The 23,094-nt window shown below is 44.3% G+C and overlaps 2 non-coding genes and 2 pseudogenes across 2 annotated transcripts; 3 read left to right on the plus strand and 1 right to left on the minus strand.

The window, feature by feature from the left end:
- The first annotated feature begins 512 nt into the window (after positions 1-512).
- On the plus strand, positions 513-709 carry LOC125527762 (U2 spliceosomal RNA). The gene has a single exon (XR_007292263.1). It is a non-coding gene; the product is annotated as a U2 spliceosomal RNA (small nuclear RNA).
- Positions 710-4,166: 3,457 nt separating this feature from the next.
- Positions 4,167-4,363, plus strand: LOC125527760 (U2 spliceosomal RNA). Its single transcript, XR_007292261.1, has one exon. It is a non-coding gene; the product is annotated as a U2 spliceosomal RNA (small nuclear RNA).
- Positions 4,364-4,788: 425 nt separating this feature from the next.
- The window catches only part of LOC125527759 (homoarginine-6-hydroxylase 2-ODD-233-like), a 71,449-nt pseudogene continuing 53,143 nt past the window's right edge, over positions 4,789-23,094 (minus strand).
- On the plus strand, positions 8,971-9,145 carry LOC147960900 (U2 spliceosomal RNA; annotated as a pseudogene).

Here is a 23,094-nt window from a genome sequence, read left to right on the forward strand (position 1 = left end):
TATGGTAATGAACACGGGTTCCATTCAGCTAGTCCCGTAAAAAAGAAGACCCACAGCAGCATCGACAGAAGTGACAGCCACGGCTGCTATGCTTGATCTCGCGTATGGATACGCTAGCACTACCATATTCGTTCCTTGATGCCATCTTCACATCTACTCTACGTGGCTATGCTGAGAGACATCACGCACAAGATTGCGACGTCAAGTTGTTCCGAGTGGAGCTACATGCACCTTCAGGTCAACCTCTTCGAGGCAACCCTCGAGCAGTGGCGTTCCCCAACTCCGTCATGGCAAAACGGCCAGAGACGCGAGCAACTCGTTTTAGCCAGGGGCGGATCAGGCCTCGCCAAAAAGGCCTCCTTCCTTGTTTGAGGCCCATGCAAGAAAGAGGCTGGCATTACACCGTCCGCACTCTGCACCGCAGGTCGTTAGTTTAGTACCACCTCGCTAGGCGAGGAGAGGACAGGAGGGTAGGAGGCTACAAATAGAGGGGCAGGGCAACGTTGCAACTCATACCTTTCTCGGCCTTTTGGCTAAGATCAAGTGTAGTATCTGTTCTTATCAGTTTAATATTTGATATGTGGGCCATGTGCCCACAACGATATTAAATTTATTTTTTATGGGGGAGGGACCACCACAGTGGCTTGCCATTGGGTCTTTCGGGTGTCGCCCAGTGCGTTGCACTATTGCCTGGGCAGGCGCACCCCAACCAAAAGAATTTGAAATTTTAATTAGATGAAATCCGAACGATCGATTGTGCACATGCACCAACCAAACCCCTGTCATGGGCGAGAAAAAAACTGCTAGTAGTTATTACTTTCCAGGATTGTCTATATGAGGCTTTATTGAATTTTTTTTTCCGAACACAACTGAGGAAATAAAACAAGTGCTCAAACCACCTGAACTATCGTTGGTTGCTATACTACGTACAAAAACTAGATTTGTGTTATGTAGGTACAGACCTATGATTTTCTATCTAACATGTATGTGGTTTTTTTAACAGAGTACCCACTTATTGTTGATTCTCATCCCTCGATACACTCCTCCCTACTCGGTCTTTTTTGGTTTTTCTTTTGCCCCACACATTCCACATTGCATTACTAATTTGTCTTGGTTTTCTGTCGAGCAGGTTCCGCATCACTCGATCGCTAGCTATTTGATCTAATGGAAGAATAAAAGAGTTGTTTGAAACACACTCCATAACATTGGTGTAAATAGCACGGTAATTTGACATACCTAATAACTTAACGTACAAACACCGTGGTAATTTTAATTCGAAAAAAAATGATTTGAACATACCACGTTAACTTTTGTGTACATAGCATAATAGTACACATACCACATACCCTATAACTTATGTATAACTAGTTACAGGACTAGATGTATTATAGTTACAACATGGTTATTATTTTGTTATCGGACTAGATGTACCATAGTTATCAGCATGATTATAAGTTATCGGGCTACTTGTGGTATAATACAGCCCCGTTTGTTTTGGTGTAAATAGCATGATAATTTACACACTATAAACCTGATAACTCATGCACAAACATCGTGATAATTTTCACACGAGAGGAAAAAATTGTTGAAAACATCCTCCGATAACTTCTGTATAGATAGCATGATAATTTACACACTATAGACTTGATAACTCACGCATAAATATCATGATAACTTTGACTCGAGAGAAATTTTTTATTGAAAACATTCGTCAGACCTGATACCAAGTTACACAATGAAGTTGATAACTCACCACAAAACCCACGGTAACTTTTGACCCCGGGATATAAGTTTGTTGAAAACATACCCTGATAATTTGTGTGTAGATAACATGACAATATACATACAACAAAGCTGATAACTTACGTAGTCCATACACGGTAACTTTTGACCAAGGAAAAATATTGTTAAAAAACACCTCCCAATAACTCATGTGTAAACAAAATGATAATGCACGCACATGAGAGCTAATAACTCATACAAATATCGTGGTAATTTTTTGACTGAGTTGATAAAAATTGTTGAAAAACATAACCCGATAACTTTTGTGCAACATGGTAATATACACAACAAAGTTGATAACTCATTGCAAACACTATAATCACCGTTTGACACTGGGATAAAAGTTTGTCGAAAACACACCCCCGAATACTTTTGTGTAAATGACACGGTAACTTATGTATGACAGACGTGCTAACTTACATAGTCCAGATGTGGTAACTTTTGGTCTCAAAAAAAATTATCAGAACATATCAACATGGGATCTAGTTTCGAAGATCTCGTCGAGATGTTTTTTTTTATGAAGACGGTTTTTCAATCGGGGCAACGGTTTGAGCTACAAAACATTTTGAAATTTGAAAAAAGTAAAAAAAAATCTAGGATGACATCAACTTTTCATCATTTGATGCATATATGCATGTAATTAGAGGGAGGAGTGCACGTTCTAGAAAAATTAGTCATTCTAATGCATGCATTAATATAATTAAAGTGGAGTAAGGATTGTTCTTGCCTATTGCTAAAATCCGAACGTTTGGTAGTTATAAAAGTCCAATTATATACTAACATTTGTTTAGCAAAATATCTCTATCTGTCTGGTTCGATAGGTGTGTAGCACTGCAATTTTTATCCTCATGATGTAGTCAGAAAATAGAACAACTTAAACATGCGACAAGAAAAATTCAGAGACAGAGGTGAACTTATCAATTGCTTCATGTATCAGGGTTATAACATAAGTTAATAAGCGAAGGCTTGCAAGGACCAAACAACGAGCTACAAGTAAAGGAAACAAGACAGGTTGAAAAGTTTATGCAATCTCACCAATAACCACTCTGAGGTGCCATTTTGATCTTCAGTTATTCCTTGCGAGGGAGCTGAAAGAATTTGCGTGTGACATCCCTGACTTCCATCATCAGCGACTCCGCAATCCCATGATCTTTCTATTAATAACGCACATATACATCATTTACCATAGTTGGTCTAGACAACAACACATTATTAAATATTAATTAACACGCTACCGATGATTTAAGACCAGTTTTTGTTCAAAAACCCAAAGTGGAAAGACCAGCTGCACAGAACAATTGAACATGACACACACATGACGTTTTATTACATTCTATTATTGATACAGTACAGCATTTTGTCTGCAAACTGCTGATACTATTTTATTTTCATTTTCTGTTGAAATATCACAACAACATAAAAAATGAGTATAAAAAGGTCTTTCCAGTTTTGTATAGTCTGCTTGGCAGTCCAAATTGCCATCACAAAGTTGAACGAGTGATCACCAAACAGAAGAATCCGGCGTCCCTGCAAGCGTCCTCCAGGAAACCCTCGTCGTCGGCCATGGAAGGATCATCGATCTTCTCGACGAGCTGGCTGATATCTCATCATGCAAAGAGGAAAAGAGAACTCACTTTTCATATTTTCAAGAAAAAAGAGAACTCACTTTTCAGATAAACAAACAGTGCATCAACCATATCACCTTAACACGACTGGTGCGGAAAAGAGAAATTTAAAAGGATAAACATGTATCGATCAGCTGCATGTCCTCAAGGAGAACTACTTGTTCCGTCAGACCGTCACACTCCAACATCCAGTCTGCTGAGTTCAGAGAGGGCGCAGAATGTCTGAATAATAACTCGTGAATTCAGAGAAGACTGCAGCAACATATATTTCTGAATAACTCATGAACGCACTGTTGAATTTCTCTTTCAGAAAGGATGGGGAATCAGGCCTGGCTTCCGCCCGTGACTGTCAGCAGTACATACATATTTTGGTTGAAGCAGTCCAATAGCGCTCGGCCGTGAATGTTAGCTGTACATACATAGCTCCGCCCGTGACAGGAAGAGGCTCGACAGTGCGCGCGGCTCGTTCTCCCTAGGCCGCCCATCCGTGGTGATCGCAAAACAGCAGGAGGCGCGAGCAACTCGTTTAGCCAGGCGCGAATCAGGCTGATGTTAAGATTAAGTGTAGTATATATCGGCGAAAAGGCCTTCTTTGTTTGAGGCCCACGCAAGAGGCTGGCTCGGGGGCATTGCTTGCACTGTCCGCACTCAGCAGCGCGAGGGGCGAGCAACTCGTTTAATAGTACCACATCGCTCGGCGAGGAGGGGACGGGAGGGCGAGGAGGGTACAAATAGAGGGGCAGGGCAGCGGTTCAACTCATACCTTTCTCGGCCTTTTGGCTAAGATCAAGTGTAGTATCTGTTCTTATCAGTTTAATATCTGATATGTGGGCCATGTGCCCATAGTGATATTAAATTTATTTTTTGTGGGGGAAGGACCACCACAATGGCTTGCCATTGGGTCCCTTGGGTGTCGCCCGGTGCGTTGCACTACTGCCTGGGCAGGCACACCCCAACCAAAACAATTTTAAATTTGATTTGTTCTGCCAAAGTGCTTTGAAGTTCAGTCTGCATCCAGTTTGTGAGTGAGTAGATATGTTCATTCTGAACCCCCAAAATGCTTGTAGGACGGGAGGTTGAGCCGTTGGTAGGTTGTTCTTGAGATGGCAAAGGACCGAGACGCCCGGGAGGCTCGAACCGACATAATCACCTTCTATAGAAAAACTGATGGAGTTTCTAGCCTTTTCGTTGAAAAAAAGATCTCTACGTATGAGCATAACAAATAGAGTGACTGTTCATTGTGCCTGCAAAGTGAGCGCTTTGCCATGGCACTCCTTTGCCTGGTCACAACACACCGGGATAGTTTGTCAACATGTTTTATTGACGAAGCGCCGTGGCCGGTCCCCAACGTTTCCAGTACATGCTAATGCTACAGAAACTGTTACATAACGAAGTTGTTGGTGAGAACTTTCTGCACCAGGTGCTCCCCATACACCACCTTCTCATACTTGGCAACGCCGCCGGTTTTCTCTCGGCACAACTCCACGGGCTCCACCGCAGCGTCAAAGTTCGACTGCATATACAGGCCATTTGTTTCAGAAAAAAACATCGAGTATAAGCAACTCAATCGGTACAGCCATACATATCATAAATATGTTCGTCCGCGAGAGGGCTATACATACATACATACCTCATAGAAGAATGCGACAGATACACGGTAGCTACAAGAAAATGATTTACAATTGATAAGGTTGCTACAAGAAAAGACTGAATTAGGCGGACAAAACAGATAAAATTCAGTGAAGTTGCAAACAAGGAAACCTTCAGCATGTCTCCGATGTTGCAAACGAAGGTCCCGGGTACGGGCTTGGCTTATATCCACTCACCAGACTGGTTCCTTACCTGATACCAAATTTACTAAAGAGTTTCAGCAGATCAATCTCTTTGCTTCTTGACAGAGGAAACAGAGGGCATAGATGGATAATAGTACAAGATATGTGTGCTAGTGAAGTAATAAGTATCTCAAGAGCACAGATATCACCGTCCTGATTCACCAGTGTCAAAAAGGCCTGCAGTTTAACAAAATGAGGAAAAGTATTCCCCCCAGGATTTTTGGTTTAATGTTTTGAAAAATACCATATGCGTTTTTCCTAAAAAGGCAAACATATTATTCTAGTATTGACTTAAAGAACACGATACAGTGTTCTAGTATTGACTTAAAGAACACGATACAATGTACTAACCATAATCTGTGTGAGCTCCACTGAATTGATCATAGGATGCATGGTGTATCGAAGAAAAGCAGTCAGATGTATCCACCCAAGTAAGCATAAGACAAATATGTTTTTTTGTGTGCTTACCATCCAATATCAATGCGTGGTGGGATGCCAGCTGAGAATGGATAGCCAATCAATCTGAGAACCCAGAAAGCATCTCCTGTTGTTCCGCCTTCGAAAGCATCCAACTGCGCGCCCAGTGCCAAGGCTATGCCTCGCATGATCTTCCTTGAAAGATCTGAAATAAAAAATGGCATGATAAACACTGTCAGATACGATCGATGAGCATAAAAGAATAAGTAATTCAGATAAGTGGACTTTGTAGAAGGCTTATATAGTTTTCCAGCAGCGTGTCAAAATTTGATGGATAATCTGGCCTGCATGGAAGATAAACTATTCAGCTCTTTAAAGCGTATTAAGTAGTAAAGGAGCATTTTTTTACATGGTGAACATACTGACATCAATAGGTGTCTAACAGTGTTACCTTCAGAAAAGCAGGCAGTGAACCGTTTTCTGAAAAAAATGTGACGACGGCTCTCTAAAATATACCTTCAGAGAAAAGAACAGAGAAGGGATCCTAAAGAAAAACAGAGAAGGGAAGTTGAAAACATACCACAAATTAGATTCTTCCATTGGTTTAGCATGATTACCATATCTGCCCGGTTCGATAGGCATGTAGCATTGCAAAAATTTTCTAAGGGTTTAGCTAAAAATGACAGAACAATTTAAACAAGTATTACAAGAAATTGAGGGACAGATGAACTTACATGAATTGCTTCATGCATATTAGGTTTACCCTTGGTAACATTTTCTCCCACTCTCTGATACCCTCTGATGATAGACCACAAGAAAGTTCATTGCATATGTACTTATGTAGAGATATTCCAAGGACCAAACAACTAGCTACAAGAAGAGTTGGGTTTTTATTCAGATATCACACCTATAATCACTCTGAGGTGTCATTTTGATCTTCAATTTTTCCTCGTGAGGGAGCTGAAAGAACTTCTGTGTGACGTCCCTGACTTCCATCATTAGCGACTCATCCCATGGCCTTTCTGTTAATAATGGACATCCGGTCTGCTGAGTTCTTTGAGGGTGGAGAATGTCTGAATAATAACTCGTGAATTCAGAGAAGACTGCAGCAACCTATGTTCTGAATAACTCATGAACGCACTTGCAGAATTGCTCTTTCAGAAAGGATGGTGGAACTGAGCCCGGATTCCGCCCGCTACTGACAACAGCGCTCGGCCGTGACCCGTGATGGTTAAAGCATCTCCAGCCGTTGGCCCCCAAGGAGGCGCTAAAAATCGCCCCTGCGGGCGCACCGGCGCAAAACGCGCGCTGGGGTGTGATGCCACCCAGTCGCGGCGCCCACAAATTTTTGTGAAAATTAAAATGAGGCACAAACATGGCGCAAATTCAACCATTTTCGCCGAGTTCATACATATTTCGGCAAGTTCAAACCAAATTCAACCAAACACGGCGAGAGTTTATACATATTTAAAATATTTTACAAAAAAAAACACACTACTAGGCCCGCCGTCTCCCTCGCCTCGCCGCTCGTCGCCGTTCTACATGCCGAGGAGGCTATAGAATCGTGTGTAGTCGCCGCCGTCGTCGTCGTCGTCGCCTCCGCCGCGGCCGCCATCCCTGCTGCAACCCTCCCCCGGTTGGCGCGGCGGGTTGGACGGTCCGGCGGCGTCCTCGTCGTCGTCGACGGTCGGAGAAGCCGCGCCGAGCTAGCTCCTCGTACTCCGGGGGGAGGCTGGGCTCCGGTTTGGGCGCGACGAAGACGAGGCGGCCAGAGGCGGGGGTGGAGTCGGCGATGCGGACACCGGAGCGGCGGGTGCGCCGGCTGACAGGCGTGTCCTGGGGCTCCGGCTTGACGGGGCGGAGGCAGGGAGAGCCGGTCGACCGACCGGACGAGGAGGAGGACGCCCCAGGGTCCATGCGCATCGGCGTTCACGAGCTCCCACAGCGGCGAGAGAAGGACGGGGGCTCGGGGTACTCCAGCCTCGGCGTGTTGCCGCCCTCGATGTACTCGAGGACGGCCTCCAGCGTTGGTGACTTCGAGCTGCTCGGCGTGACGGCGGCGGAAGTACGGCTCCCAGAGCGGAGTGTCGGGGACGTAGCGCGGCCCCTCCCTCGCCGCCAGCGGCAGGGAGGCGCGGATACGTGCGATCTCCGCACGCCGTGCCACCCCGGTGGGCGGTGGTGGCACCGGGACCCCGCCGGCGCTGATTCTCCACGCCCCGGGCACCCGCATGTCCGGCAGGACCGGGTACTCGGCCTCGAAGAGGAGCCAAGCTTCGTCCTCGTGAAGGTGGCGGCGGCTGAAGCCGTTCGCCGCCGCGCCGTCGCCTGGGAATCGTTCGGCCATTTCTTTGAACTGGGACGGCGAGGGGAGAGGGAGGAAGGGGAGAGAGGGTGCGTCAGCGGTGGAGACTTTGTGCGTGCCACCGGCGCGCTGGGGGTCGGCTTATATAGGTGGAGGCGCCGCGAGCACGCGTGGCCGCCGCGTCTACGCGTGGCATGCGCGGGGACACGCGTCGTCACGCCTTCACTACGCCGCCCGTGAGGCATCAATGGCGGAGGCTGACCGGCGCGGCAGCGCGCGGCAGCTTTGGCATTGATTCGCTGCGGGAAACGAGGCGATGAGGACGATGAAGCGGCGAGAAGCGAGACGAGTCGCTGGCAAGAAGGGCCCGTGGCTCTTTCGCGCCAAAAACGATTCGCCCAGCGCCCCCGAGCGCCCCCCAGCACGCCGGATTTGGGTTGGGTCCGCCGGCGCCAATTTCAGTCCGAGCCGACGAAAATTGGGTCCTTGGACGTGACTGGGCCGATTTTTTAGCACCGGTGGCCGAAAAGTCGCCTAGGGGGTCTTGTTGAGGGCGCGGTTGGAGATGCTCTTAGCTGTAGATATATATAGCTCCGGGCGTGTGCACGCGGCTGATTCTCGGCAGACTGCCCCTCGAGCCGTGGCGTTCGCCAGCGCTGTGATCGCAAAACAGCGGCGCGAGCAACTCATTAGCCAGCGCTGTGATCGTAAAATAGGCCTTGCAAAAGGCCTTCTATGTTTAGGCCCACGCAAGAGGCTGGCTTGGTGGCATTGAACCGTCAGGCGCGAGCAGTTCGTTTAGTACCACCTCGCTAGGCGAGGAGAGGACAGGAGGGTAGGAGGGGACTATATTTCGGTGCCTTAAGGCACCTGCCTTTGTGTCTATGACATGTGGGCCCAACAAGTGGCTAGCCCACATGTCAGTGACCCAAAGGCAGGTGCCTTTAAGGCACCGAAGCTGCGTCCGGTAGGAGGGGATAAATAGAGGGGTAGGGCAGCGGTTCAACTCATATCTTTCTCGGCTTTTTGGCTAAGATCAAGTGTAATATTTGTTCTTATCAGTTTAATATTTGATATGTGAATCATGTGCCCACAATGATATTAAATTTATTTTTTATGGGAGAGAGACCACCAGAATGGCTTGGCATTTGGTCCCTCAGGTGTTGCCCATCAACTTAAAATTTTCATTTCTTGAGATGGGATGCTTGTAATTAGATCAAGCCAGAGGCCCTCAGATTAGCCTTATCCCTTCGCACAAAAGTCAACTCTCTCCTTCTTCCTCACGCACGCATTCCTCGTCAGAAGAAAAAAGAGGGGTATCCCTTCGCACAAAAGTCAATTCTCTCCTTCCTCACGCACACAATCCTCGTCAAAAGAAAAAAGGGGAGCGCCGCATGCAGCCCGCATGCACCCACGCCTCCGGTCAATCCCCGACCACCTGCCCCACCCCCACCACGCAGGTCGCCGCCCTCGCCGCGGGTCGGAGTTTGCCGTCGCCGTGTCTCTGAAGGAAATATGCCCTAGAGGCAATAATAAAATTATCATTTATTTCCTTATATCATGATAAATGTTTATTATTCATGCTAGAATTGTATTAACCGAAAACATAATACATGTGTGAATACATAGACAAACAGAGTGTCACTAGTATGCCTCTACTTGAATAGCTCGTTGATCAAAGATGGTCATGTTTCCTAACCATAGGCATGAGATGTCATTTGATTAACGGGATCACATCATTAGGAGAATGATGTGATTGACTTGACCCATTCCGTTAGCTTAGCACTTGATCATTTAGTTTGTTGCTATTGCTTTCTTCATGACTTATACATGTTCCTAGGACTATGAGATTATGCAACTCCCGTTTACCGGAGGAACACTTTGTGTGCTACCAAACGTCACAACGTAACTGGGTGATTATAAAGGTGCTCTACAGGTGTCTCCGAAGGTACTTGTTGGGTTGGCGTATTTCGAGATTAGGATTTGTCACTCCGATTGTCGAAGAGGTATCTCTGGGCCCTCTCGGTAATGCACATCACCTAAGCCTTGCAAGCATTGCAACTAATGAGTTAGTTGCGAGATGATGTATTACGGAACGAGTAAAGAGACTTGCCGGTAACGATATTGAACTAGGTATTGAGATGCCGATGATCGAATCTCGGGCAAGTAACATACCGATGACAAAGGGAACAACGTATGTTGTTATGCGGTCTGACCGATAAAGATCTTCGTAGAATATGTAGGAGCCAATATGAGCATTCAGGTTCCGCTATTGGTTATTGACCGGAGACGTGTCTCGGTCATGTCTACATAGTTCTCGAACCCGTAGGGTCTGCACGCTTAACGCTACGATGACAGTTATATTATGAGTTTATATGTTTTGATGTACCGAAGGACTTCGGAGTCCCGGATGAGATCGGGGACATGACGCGAGTCTCGAAATGGTCGAGACGTAAAGATCGATATATTGGACAACTATATTCGGACTTCGGAAAGGTTCCGAGTGATTCGGGTATTTTTCGGAGTACCGGAGAGTTACGGGAATTCGCCGGGGAGTATATCGGCCTTATTGGGCCATACGGGAATAGAGGAGATAGGCCAAAAGGAAGGAGGCCTCCGCCCCCCTTCTGGTCCGAATTGGACAAGGGGTGCAACCCCCTTTTCCTTCTCCCTCTCCTCCTTTTTCCTTCTCTCCTACTCCAACTAGGAAAGGAGGAGTCCTACTCCCGATAGGAGTAGGACTCCCCCCTTGGCGCGCCCTTCTCCTAGGCCGGCCGCCTCCCCCTTGCTCCTTTATATACAGGGGCAGGGGGGCACCTCTAGACACACAAGTTGATCAAGTTGATCGTCTCTTAGCCGTGTGCGGTGCCCCCCTCCACCATAGTCCACCTCGATAATACTGTAGCGGTGCTTAGGCGAAGCCCTGCGTTGGTAGAATATCAACATCGTCAACACGCCGTCGTGCTGACGAAACTCCCCCTCAACACTCGGCTGGATCGGAGTTAGAGGGACGTCATCGGGCTGAACGTGTGCTGAACTCGGAGGTGCCGTGCGTTCGGTACTTGATCGGTCGGATCGTGAAGACGTACGACTACATCAACCGCGTTGTTCTAACACTTCCGCTTTCGGTCTACGAGGGTACGTGGACAACACTCTCCCCTCTCGTTGCTATGCATCACCATGATCTTGCGTGTGCGTAGGAATTTTTTTGAAATTACTACGTTCCCCAACTGTGGCATCCGAGCCAGGTTTTATGCGTTGATGTTATTTGCACGAGTAGAACACAAGTGAGTTGTGGGCGATATAAGTCATACTGCTTACCAGCATGTCATACTTTGGTTCGGCGGTATTGTTGGATGAAGCGGTCCGGACCGACATTACGCGTACACTTACGCGAGACTGGTTCTACTGACGGGCTTTGCACACAGGTGGCTGGCGGGTGTCAGTTTCTCCAACTTTAGTTGAACCGAGTGTGGCTACGCCCAGTCCTTGCGAAGGTTAAAACAACACCAACTTGACAAACTATCGTTGTGGTTTTGATGCATAGGTAAGAACGGTTCTTGCTAAGCCCGTAGCAGCCACGTAAAACTTGCAACAACAAAGTAGAGGACGTCTAACTTGTTTTTGCAGGGCATGTTGTGATGTGATATGGTCAAGACATGATGCTAAATTTTATTGTATGAGATGATCATGTTTTGTAACCGAGTTATCGGCAACTGGCCGGAGCCATATGGTTATCGTTTTATTGTATGCAATGCAATCGCCCTGTAATGCTTTACTTTATCACTAAGCGGTAGCGATAGTCGTAGAAGCATAAGATTGGCGAGACGACAACGATGCTACGATGGAGATCAAGGTGTCACGCCGGTGATGATGGTGATCATGACGGTGCTTCGGAGATGGAGATCACAAGCACAAGATGATGATGGCCATATCATATCACTTATATTGATTGCATGTGATGTTTATCTTTTATGCATCTTATCTTGCTTTGATTGACGGTAGCATCATAAGATGATCTCTCACTAAATTTCAAGATAAAAGTGTTCTCCCTGAGTATGCACCGTTGACAAAGTTCGTCGTGCCCAGACACCACGTGATGATCGGGTGTAATAAGCTCTACGTCCATCTACAATGGGTGCAAGCCAGTTTTGCACACGCAGAATACTCGGGTTAAACTTGACGAGCCTAGCATATGCAGATATGGCCTTGGAACATTGAGAGCGAAAGGTCGAGCGTGAATCATATAGTAGATATGATCAACATATTGATGTTCACCATTGAAAGCTACTCCATTTCACGTGATGATCGGTTATGGTTTAGTTGATTTGGATCACGTGATCACTTAGAAGATTAGAGGGATGTCTTTCTAAGTGGGAGTTCTTAAGTAATATGATTAATTGAACTTTAATTTATCATGACCTTAGTCCTGGTAGTATTAGCATATCTATGTTGTAGATCAATAGCTCGCGTTATTGCTTCCCTATGTTTTATATGTGTTCCTAGAGAAAACTAAGTTGAAAGATGATAGTAGCAATGATGCGGACTGGGTCCGTGATATGAGATTTATCCTCATTGTTGCACAGAAGAATTATGTCCTTGATGCACCGCTAGGTGACAAACCTATTGCAGGAGCAGATGCAGACGTTATGAACGTTTGGCTAGCTCAATATGATGACTACTTGATAGTTTAGCGCACCATGCTTAACGGCTTAGAATCGGGACTTCAAAGACGTTTTGAACGCCATGGAACATATGAGATGTTCTAGGAGTTGAAGTTAAATATTTTAAGCAAATACCTGAGTTGAGAGATATGAAGTCTCCAACAAGTTCTATAGCTAAAAGATGGAGGAGAATAGCTCAAGCAGTGAGCATATGCTCAGATTGTCTGGGTACTACAATCGCTTGAATCAAGTGGAAGTTAATCTTACAGATAAGATAGTGATTAACAGAGTTCTCTAGTCATCATCACCAAGTTACTAGAACATCATGATGAACTATAGTATGCAAGGGATGACGAAAACGATTTCCGAGCTCTTCGTGATGTTGAAATCGACGAAGGTAGAAATCAAGAAAGAGCATCAAGTGTTGATGATTGACAAGAACACTAGTTTCAAGAAAAGGGCAAAGGAAAAGAAAGGGAACTTCAAGTAGAATGACAAGCAAGTTGTCACTCCCGTGAAGAAGCCCAAAGATGGACCAAAGCCTGAAACTGAGTACTTCTACTGCAAAGGAAATGATCACTGGAAGCGGAAATTCCCTGAATATTTGGTGGATAAGAAAGATGACAAAGTGAACAAAGGGTATATTTGATATACAAGTTATTGATGTGTGCCTTACTAGTATTTATAGTAGCCCCTGAGTATTTGATACTTGTTCGGTTGCTAAAATTAGCAACTCGAAACAGGAGTTACAGAATGAACAGAGACTAGTTAAGGGTGAAGTGACGATGTGTGTTGGAATTGGTTCCAAGATTGATATGATCATCATCGCACACTCCCTATACTTTCGGGATTAGTGTTGAACCTAAATAAGTGTTATTTGGTGTTTACGTTGAGCATAAATATGATTTGATCATGTTTATTGCAATACGGTTATTCATTTAAGTTAGAGAACAATTGTTGTTCTGTTTACATGAATAGAACCTTCGATGTTCATACACACCAACAAAAATGGTTTGTTGAATCTCGATCGTAGTGACACACATATTCATAATATCACTACTAGAAAAAGGGCTGCTAGTGGTGCACCTATTTTCGCTACTAATGGCGCACTACTGGTGCGCCACTAGCATCACGCCATTAGAATTTTTTTCTAATGGCGCACCTGTGGTGCGCCATTAGAATCTGGTATTCTAATGGCGCATCACATAGAAGTGCGTCATTAGTAACAATTTTTTTTCAAATTTTTATTTCAGATTTTTTTTATTTTTTTTTCAAAAATTTTCAATTTTTTTTCGTTTTTTTCTTAATCTCAGGTCATTATGTCTTAATCTCGGATCAATATGCTTAATCTCAGGTCAAATCGCACTCCGTGGTCAAACTTCCCGAAAGGTCACCCATCCTCACACTACTCCAGCCCAAGCACGCTTAACTTTAGAGTTCTATCCAACCCCAGCAACAGCTCACTTCACACACACTTATTGATATATTTAGCATATCAATCCTATTATACCTTGTTGATGTCTAGGACTTTGTTCATGTTCATGACTATGATGAAATTTTGAAAAATATTTCAAACTTCCCGGTCATATTACGTATCATTTTTTGAAAAAAAAAATAAAAAAATTTCAAAACCTTTTTTTTGAATTTTTTTGCCTCTAGATCTTGAAAGCCCCGTAACTTTTTTTGTGTTAGGTTTTTGGGGATTTTGAAAATGTTTAACGGGGTTCCCCCTGTTATGTTTCGGATGTAACTTTTTGAGTAGATGATTTTTCATATATAAAACTTTTTAATCCGAGTTCGTATGCAAAAGTTATGCCCATTTTACAAATTTCCAGAGAGATTTTGCAAATAAAGTCAAAATTTATATTTGTAAATTTTCCCAACAACTAGACCACATATCACATGGCAAACTTATTTTCTTTTATTTTTTTGACATTTTTATCATTTTTTTATTTTTTTTAAAACTGAAAAGGCGGTCCACACGGGGGGTGCATTCGGTGGAAGCCGGACAAACTAGTAATGATGCACCGTGGGGTGGTGCGCCATTAGTAGTTAAACTAGTAATGGCGCACCACACCCACGGTGCGCCAATAATAGTTTTGAAAAAAAATATAAAAAAATTTGAATTTTTTTTGAAAAAAACTTAGTAATGACGCACCAGTGGACAGTGCGCCATTACTAGTTAAAAACTAGTAATGGCGCACTGTCCACTGGTGCGCCATTACTAACAAATTTTTTTTTACTTTTTTTTCAAAACTTCTAGTGGCGCACCGTGGGTGTGGTGCGCCATTACTATGTCAACTAGTAATGGCGCACGACACCCACGGTGCGCCATTAGTAATAATTTTTTTTTTCAAAACTTCTAGTGGCGCACCGCACACCAGGTGCGCCATTAGTAATATATTACTAATGGCGTACCTGTATGTGGTGCGCCATTGCTATATTCTAATGGGGCACCACACACGTGGTGCGCCATTAGTGTCCGTTCATCTATAGCCGTTTTCCTAGTAGTGTATTCAAGTCAAAAAGATGCAAAGTTAATAATGATAGTGCAATTTATTTGTGGCACTGCCGTTTAGGTCATGTTGGTGTAAAGCGCATGAAGAAAATCCATGCTGATGGGCTTTTGGAATCACTTGATTATGAATCAGTTGATGCTTGCGAACCATGCCTCACGGGCAAGATGACTAAGACTCCGTTCTCTGGAACAATGGAGCGAGCAACAAATTTGTTGGAAATCATACATACTGATGTATGTGGTCCGATGAATATTGAAGCTCATGACAGGTATCATTATTTTCTGATCTTCACAGATGATTTGAGCAGATATGAGTATATCTACTTGATGAAACAAAAGTCTGAAACATTTGAAAAGTTCATATAATTTCAGAGTGAAGTGGAAAATCATCGTAACAAGAAAATAAAGTTTCTACGATCTGATCGTGGAGGAGAATTTTTGAGTTACGAGTTTGGCCTTCAGTTAAAACAATGTGAAATAGTTTCACTACTCACGCCACCTGGAACACCACAGTGTAATGGTGTATCTGAACGTCGTAACCGTAGTTTATTAGATATGATGCGATCTATGATGTCTCTTACCGATTTACCACTATCATTTTGGGGTTATGCATTAGAGACAGCTGCATTCACGTTAAATAGGGCACCATCTAAATCCGTTGAGACGACACAGTATGAAATATGGTTTGGCAAGAAACCAAAGTTGTCATTTCTTAAAGTTTGGAGTTGTGATGCTTATGTGAAAAAGTTTCATCTTGATAAGCTCAAACCCAAGTCAGAGAGGTGCGTCTTCGTAGGATACCCAAAAGTAACTGTTGGGTACACCTTCTATCACAGATCTGAAGGCAAGATATTCGTTACTGAGAATGGATCCTTTCTAGAGAAGAAGTTTCTCTCGAAAGAAGTGAGTGGGGGGGAAGTAGAACTTGATAAGGTAACTGTACCTGCTCCCTTATTGGAAAGTAGTTCATCACAGAAATATGTTCCTGTGACTACTACACCAATTAGTGAGGAAGCTAATGATGATGATCATGTAACTTCAGATCAAGTTACTACCGAACCTCGTAGGTAAACCAGAGTGATATCCGCACCAGAGTGGTACGGTAATCATGTTCTAGAGGTCATGTTACTTGACCATGACGAGCCTACGAACTATGAGGAAGCGATGATAAGCCCAGATTCCACGAAATGGATTGAGGCCATGAAATCTGAGATGAGATCCATGTATGAGAACAAAGTATGGACTTTGATTGACTTGCCCATTGATTGGCGAGCCATTGATATTAAATGGATCTTCAAGAGCAAGACGGACGCTGATAGTAGTGTCACTATCTACAAAGCTAGAATTGTCGCAAAAAAGGTTTTCGACTAGTTCAAGGTGTTGACTACCATGAGAGTTTCTCACTCATATCTATGCTTAAGTTTGTCCGAATCATGTTAGCAATTGCCGCATTTTATGAAATCTAGCAAGTGGATAAACAAAACTGCATTGCTTAATGGATTTATTAAAGAAGAGTTGTATATGATGCAACCAGAAGGTTTTGTCAATCCTAAAGGTACTAACAAAATATGCAAGCTCCAACAATCCATCTATGGACTGGTGCAAGCATCTCGGAGTTGGAATATACGCTTTGATAAGTTGATCAAAGCATATAGTTTTATACAGACTTGCGGTGAAGCCTGCATTTACAAGAAAGTGAGTGGGAGAATTACAGCATTTCTGATAAGTATATGTGAATGACATATTATTGATCGGAGATAATGTAGAATTATTCTCCAAAGCATAAAGGAATGTTTGAAAGGAGCTTTTCAAAGAAAGACCTCGGTGAAGCTGCTTACATATTGAGCATCAAGATCTATAGAGATAGATCAAGACGCTTGATAAATTTTTCAATGAGTACATACCTTGACAAGATTTTGAAGTAGTTCAAAATGGAACTGTCAAAAAGGAGTTCTTGCCTGTGTTACAAGGTGTGAAGTTGAGTAAGACTCAAAACCCGACCACGGCAGAAGATAGAGAGAGAATGGAAGTCATTCCTTATGCCTCAACCATAGGTTCTATAAAGTATGCCATGCTGTGTACCAGACCTATTGTATACTCTGCCCTGAGTTTGGCAAGGGAGTACAATAGTGATCTAGGAGTAGATCACTGGACATTGGTCAAAATTATCCCTAGTGGAATAAGGATATGTTTCTCGATTATGAAGGTGACAAAAGGTTCGTCGTAAAGGGTTATGTCAATGCAAGTTTTGACACTGATCCAGATGACTCTAAGTCTCAATCTGGATACATATTGAAAGTGGGAACAATTAGCTAGAGTAGCTCCGTGCAGAGCATTGTTGACATAGAAATTTGCAAAATATGTACGGATCTGAATGTGGCAGACCCGTTGACTAAACTTCTCTCACAAGCAAAACATGATCACACCTTAGTACTCTTTGGGTGTTAATCACATAGCGATGTGAACTAGATTATTGACTTTACTAAACCCTTTGGGTGTTGGTCACATGTCAATGTGAACTATGGGTGTTAATCACATGGTGATGTGAACTATTGGTATTAAATCACATGGCGATGTGAACTAGATTATTGACTCTAGTGCAAGTGGGAGACTGAAGGAAATATGCCCTAGAGGCAATAATAAAGTTATTATTTATTTCCTTATATCATGATAAATGTTTATTATTCATGCTAGAATTGTATTAACCAGAAATATAATACATGTGTGAATACATAGACAAACAGAGTGTCACTAGTATGCCTCTACTTGACTAGCTCGTTGATAAAAGATGGTTATGTTTCCTAACCATATGCATGAGTTGTCATTTGATTAACGAGATCACATCATTAGGAGAATGATGTGATTGACTTGACCCATTCCGTTAGCTTAGCACTTGATCATTTAGTTTGTTGCTATTGCTTTCTTCATGACTTATACATGTTCCTATGACTATGAGATTATGCAACTCCCGTTTACCGGAGGAACACTTTATGTGCTACCAAACGTCACAATGTAACTAGGTGATTATAAAGGTGCTCTACAGGTGTCTCCGAAGGTACTTGTTGGGTTGGCGTATTTCGAGATTAGGATTTGTCACTCCGATTGTCGGAGAGTTATCTCTGGGCCCTCTCGGTAATGCACATCACCTAAGCCTTGCAAGCATTGCAACTAATGAGTTAGTTGCGAGATGATGTATTACGAAACGAGTAAAGAGACTTGCCGGTAACGAGATTGAACTAGGTATTGAGATGCTGACGATCGAATCTCGGGCAAGTAACATACCGATGAAAAAGGGAACAACGTATGTTGTTATGCGGTCTGACCGATAAAGATCTTCATATAATATGTAGGATCCAATATGAGCATCCAGGTTCCGCTATTGGTTATTGACCGGAGATGTGTCTCGGTCATGTCTACATAGTTCTCGAACCCGTAGGGTCTGCACGCTTAACGCTACGATGACAATTATATTATGAGTTTATATGTTTTGATGTACCGAAGGAGTTTGGAGTCCCGGATGAGATCGGGGACATGACGAGGAGTCTCGAAATGGTCGAGACGTAAAGATCGATATATTGGACGACTATATTCGGACTTCGGAAAGGTTCCGAGTGATTCGGGTATTTTTCGGAGTACCGGAGAGTTACGGGAATTCGCCGGGGAGTATATGGGCCTCATTGGGCCATACGGGAATAGAGGAGATAGGCCAAAAGGAAGGAGGCCTGCGCCCCCCTTCTGGTACGAATTGGACAAGGGGTGCAGCCATCTTTTCCTTCTCCCTCTCCTCCTCTTTCCTTCTCTCCTACTCCAACTAGGAAAGGAGGAGTCCTACTCCCGGTAGGAGCAGGACTCCCCCCTTGGCGCGCCCTTCTCCAAGGCCGGCTGCCTCCCCCTTGCTCCTTTATATACAGGGGCAGGGGACACCTCTAGACACACAAGTTGATCAAGTTGATCGTCTCTTAGCCGTGTGCGGTGCCCCCCTCCACCATCACTAGTAGAAAAAGGGTCAAATGTGAAGCATATTAGTGCCGGTTTGAATTTGAGTCAGCACTAATGTGACAATTAGTGCCGGTTCCAACGGCTAGGCGGGCGGGCATCATTAGTACCGGTTCGTGGGTAACCTTTAGTACCGGTTCATGCCACGAACCGGTACTAATGAGGCTGTATCTGGCTATGGTCAGTCTGGGGCCCCCACGAAGACCTTTAGTACCGGTTCATGCCATGAACCGGTACTAGAGTTTCTTTGTAAGCTGATTTTTAGTCCCACCTCGCCAAGAGAGAGGCAGTATGAGTGGTTTATAAGCCGTGAGTGCACAGACAATGACAAAGAGTTGCAATGCTCACCTACATGTTGATTAGCTTCAAGCCTTGCGGGATAGCATAGATTGCACTAAGCTATGTGCAGTGCAGTCTACACTATTCCGAATGGCTTGAAGCAAATTAACCAGCATTGCACCTCTTTTTTTATTTTTAATAACTTATTTGAACTCCGGACTTCTTTTGTGTTCAGTATGCAGCATTCAAAGCGACGTCATCAATTTCCAACATGTTCTAACATCATTTGTTGTTTTTCGGTCATTTACCTAATTGTTTAGAGAGCTAAATGACCGTAAAATTGAAAATCACTACAAAATGAATTCTGAAAATGTTGAAACTTGGCATGGTATCATCATATCACCCGCATAGCATGCGCGAAAGAGTAGAGAGGGTCACGGCAAAAACTGGACGCACTTCGTGTACAAACTGGACATACTCTTTCGGAGTATCAGGGTTTCGGACGAGAACTCATCTATTACACGGCCACTTCAATGTTTTTTAAACTTATTTGAACTCCGGACTTCTTTTGCGTTCAGTATGCAGCATTCAAAGCGACGTCATCAATTTCCAACATGTTCTGACATCATTTGTTGTTTTTCGGTCATTTACCTAATTGTTCAGTATGCAACATTCAATTTCCAAAAGAAAATAAATAGAAGAAAAGAAATAATGCAGAAAATAAAAAAACTATACAAAAAAATTACTCAAAAATAAATAGAAGAAAATAAATAATGCAGAAAATAAAAAAACTAACAAAAAAATTACTCAAAAATAAATAGAAGAAAATAAATAATGCAGAAAAGAAAAAACTATATAAAAAACTACTCAAAAATAAATAGAAAAAAATAATAATGCAGAAAAGAAAAACTATATAAAAAATTTATTGGCGCGCTGCCCAGTTGTAACACCCCGGATGTAACTTTCCCAATTTGTACTCCAACTCTTGCCGTTTCCGGCGTTAAGTTATTTTATTTTCTCGGGTTCGGGTATTTGTCTCCGTGTGTTGTTATCATTGTCATGCATCTCATATCATGTCATCATGTGCATTGCATTTGCATACGTGTTCTTCTCATGCATTCGAGCATTTTCCCCGTTGTCCGTTTTGCATTCCGGCGCTTCTTCTCCTCCGGTGGTCATTCCTACCTTTCTTTCGTGTGTGGGGATTAAACATTTCCGGATTGGACCGAGACTTGCCAAGCGGCCTTGGTTTACTACCGGTAGACCGCCTGTCAAGTTTCGTATCATTTGGACTTCGTTTGATACTCCAATGGTTAACCGAGGGACCGAAAAGGCCTCGTGTGTGTTGCAGCCCAACACCCTTCTAATTTGGCCCAAAATCCACCAAAACCGTCTCCATCATCTAGAGCGTTCGATCACGATCGCGTGGGCGAAAACCGCACCTCATTTGGACTCTCCTAGCTCCCTCTATGCCTATTTAAACACCCCTCCGTTTTCGGATCTCCTTCCTCCCCGAAACCCTAAAAAAATCCCCTCGCGCGCACCGGACGTGTCCGTTTCTCGCCGGACGGACTCCGCCGCCGCCCGCAGCCACTGAGGGGCTGCCACGTGGCCTCCCCGTGCCGCCTCCTCCGTGGTCCCGCCGCGGCCCATCGCGGGCCCTCCCCGCCGCCACTCGGGCCCGCGCCGCGCTGCCGCCGCCTCCCGCGCTGCCGCCGCCTCGCGCCGCCAGCCGCCGCCGCCGCCACGCCGGGTTGCCCCCGCGCCGCCGCCGTGCCAAGCTGCCGCCGCCGCCTCTCCGCCCGCACGCCGGCCGCCGCCGCCGCCTCTCTGCTCGCACGCCGGCCGCCGCCGACCGCCTCCTCGCCGTGGTCGCCGCGCCACCACCCGGCTCCGGCCTCCTCCTCCCTCCTCGGCCACCGCGGCCCCCAACTCCGGCGAACAGGACCCCGGCGTCGAACCTCGTGCAACGTGCAGATCCGGATCTCGGATGAACAGTAAACCCTAGGGGTAAAATTTCGTGTAAGTCCCAGAATTTCCGATCCAAGTGCTCCTGTTCGTGACCCCATAACTTTGCATCCGTAGCTCCGATTCATGCATATAGCATATCAAAATGTTCATCTTAGAGAGTACATCATTTCATTCCATTGCATCATTTTCATTTGAGTTCATCTTGATGCCCGAAATGCTCTTAGAAGCGGGCTACTTGAGATAATTGTCAGATCTACTACTCCGTTTAGGTTTTTGTCATTTTCGCCATGATTATTGTGTGCATGCTATGCCCATGAGTTCTACATATGTTTTGTTAAGGGTTTTGTCATCTTTCTAGAGGTGTAACCCATATATTTTTGTGATGTGTGTGGTGACTTGTGCAAGCTTGCAAAGTGGTGCACTTGCTAATTCTGTTTTCAGGGACTTGGTGATTTCACTAAGTCTTGGAGCTGTTTATCTCATGTTGCCATATGTTCTTGTTGTTTCCTAGTGATCCGTGCCTCTTTTGAGGATGATCAGTAAGGGAGTTTTGTTAATCTTGTAGTACTCTATCCATCCATGTCTTTGTTTGCAATTGTGGAGCACCCTAACTTGAGTCAATCGAGCTCTACTTTTGCTACTTTGTGAATCTGGGCAGATTGTCAACTTGTTTGCAATTTTTCCGGTGATGTTGTAGTTGATCCGTGCATGCTATGCTATTGTTATTGCCATGTCTAGATTGCATTTTGTGCCTTCTTGATGGGTGTATGCTCGTCTTGCCATGACTTGCTCTGTAGTGAGTGCATCGAGCTCGTAAACATGCCTACTTGAGTTATATTTCAGCATGTGCCAGTTTTCACTAAGTCTGAGAACTGATTATGTTTTTGCTATGTTCACGTGCTTGCAAATGTATTTTTTGATCCCTTTTGGCTCAAGGTCACTAAGGGACTTTTGTTAAGCTCTTTGATTAGCTCCATGCCATGCTTTACTTTGCCATGTTCAGATCCTGTAGCATGTAGTTTTGCTGCTCCGAAGAGGGCTACCTGATCTGAAATTCCAGACAAGTGTTAATTTCACTAAGTCTGAGATCTGTTTGTCATATGCATTTTTGCCATGCTTGTTTGAACCTGTTAATGGATGAATTGGCCGTAGCTCAGTGCTAGACTTTTGTTAAGCATGTTGTGTGCATCCCTGTCATGTATCTTGTTGTCATGTTTGGTTGCTGTAGCATGTTCATTTCATTGCATTTAGATGCCTAATTGCTGTAAATCGCAGACCGGTGTCATATTTGAATCGCTTGCCATTTCCAAACTGTAACTCCGGTTCCGGCGTTCTTTATATCATTTTCAAGCGATTTCATCTCATCTTTCTAGTGGCACACTTGGATTTCCAAGTTGAGGCCAGGTTCATGCATTTCCTGTCATATCTTGCATTTTGCATCCCGCATCGCATCCCGCATAGCATATCATCATTGCATCATATTGCTTGATCCTTGCACGTGGTTGATTGTATCCTTGTTGCTTGTTTGTCTTGTTTGGATAGAGCCGGGAGACGAGTTCGCTAACGAGGAGCCCGTTGAGTTTGCTTTCGAGGATCCAGTCAACTCTAACAACTGTGCAGGCAAGATGATAATACCCTCGAAATCACTACTATCTTTGCTATGCTAGTTACCACTTGCTTTCAAGCCTCCCAAATTGCCATGTCA

The sequence above is a fragment of the Triticum urartu genome, chromosome 7A, assembly GCF_056163025.1.
Source record: "Triticum urartu cultivar PI428250 chromosome 7A, HENAU_Tu73, whole genome shotgun sequence".
In the NCBI taxonomy this organism is placed as follows: Eukaryota; Viridiplantae; Streptophyta; class Magnoliopsida; order Poales; family Poaceae; genus Triticum; species Triticum urartu.